Source organism: Arachis stenosperma, chromosome 6 (genome assembly GCF_014773155.1).
Source record: "Arachis stenosperma cultivar V10309 chromosome 6, arast.V10309.gnm1.PFL2, whole genome shotgun sequence".
NCBI classification, from domain to species: Eukaryota; Viridiplantae; Streptophyta; class Magnoliopsida; order Fabales; family Fabaceae; genus Arachis; species Arachis stenosperma.
Genome location: NC_080382.1, coordinates 46,905,682 through 46,907,103, shown reverse-complemented (window position 1 = coordinate 46,907,103; position 1,422 = coordinate 46,905,682). Strand labels below are relative to the sequence as shown.

Here is a 1,422-nt window from a genome sequence, read left to right as displayed (position 1 = left end):
CGAATTCTTACTTAATTAATTAAATAAAAACAAAAATATTTTTCTCTTATTTCAAATTAAAATTTGAATACTCTCTCTCTCTCATCTCCTTCTACTAATTTAATTGCTAACACTTCTCTTCCACTCATAATTCGAACCTCTCTCTCTTCTCTCTGTTCGAATTTACTCTTCTCCTTCCTCTTCTCATTCTTTTTTTCTTCTATTCTTATACTCACATAAAGGAATCTCTATACTGTGACATAGAGGATTCTACTACTCCATTTGTTCTCTTCTTTTTCATAGGAGTAGGAACAAGGATAAAAATATTCTTGTTGAAGCTGATCCTGAACCTGAAAGGGCTCTGACGAGGAAGCTAAGAGAAGCTAAAGCACAACACTCTGGAGAGGACCTTACAAAAAATTTCAAAAAAGAAGCAGACATGGCAGCCAAACTCAATAACAATACTCGAGATGCAAGGAAGATGCTTGGTGACTACACTGCACCAACTTCCAACTTCAATGGAAGAAGCATCTCAATTCCTACTATTGGAGCAAACAACTTTGAGCTTAAGCCTCATTAGTTTCTCTAATGCACCAGAATTGCAAGTTTCATGGACTTCCAGCAGAAGATCCTCATCAATTCTTAGCTGAATTCTTGGAGATCTTGATACTGTTAAGACCAATGGGGTTGATCTCGAGGTCTACAGACTTCTGCTTTTCCCCTTTGCTGTAAGAGACAGAGCTAGGATATGGTTGGACTCACAACCTAAAGAAAGCCTGAACTCTTTGGACAAGTTGGTCAATGCTTTCTTGACCAAATTCTTTCCACCTCAAAAGATGAGCAAGCTTAGAGTGGAAGTCCAAACCTTTAAACAGAAGGAAGGTGAATCCCTCTATGAAGCTTGGGAAAGATACAAGCAATTAACCAAAAGGTGCCCTTCTGACATGCTTCCAGAATAGAGCCTCATTTGTATGTTCTATGATGGTCTGTCTGAATTATCCAAGATGTCATTGGACCATTCTGCTGGTGGATCTCTTCATCTAAAAATGCCTGCAGAAGCCCAGGAACTCATTGAGAAGGTTGCAAATAACCAGTTCATGTACACTTCTGAAAGGAATCCCGTGAATAATGGGATGACTCAGAAAAAAGGAGTCCTTGAGATTGATACTCTGAATGCCGTATTGGCTCAGAATAAAATATTGACTCAGTAAGTCAATATGATTTCTCAGAATCTGACTAGATTGCAAGTTGCATCCTGCAATACTAAAGAAGCCCCCTCTGAAGGAGAAGCTTATGACCCTAAGAATCCTACAATGAAAGAGGTGAATTATATGGGAGAACCCTATGGAAACACCTATAATCCTTCATGGAGAAATTACCCAAATTTCTCGTGGAAGGATCAACAGAAGCCTCAACAAGGCTTCAATAATAATAATGGTGGCA

General features: G+C 38.7%; 1 non-coding gene across 1 annotated transcript; it reads right to left on the bottom strand.

The window, feature by feature from the left end:
• Positions 1-821: 821 nt before the first annotated feature.
• On the bottom strand, positions 822-929 carry LOC130937050 (small nucleolar RNA R71). The gene has a single exon (XR_009068288.1). It is a non-coding gene; the product is annotated as a small nucleolar RNA R71 (small nucleolar RNA).
• Between the last annotated feature and the right edge of the window lie 493 nt (positions 930-1,422).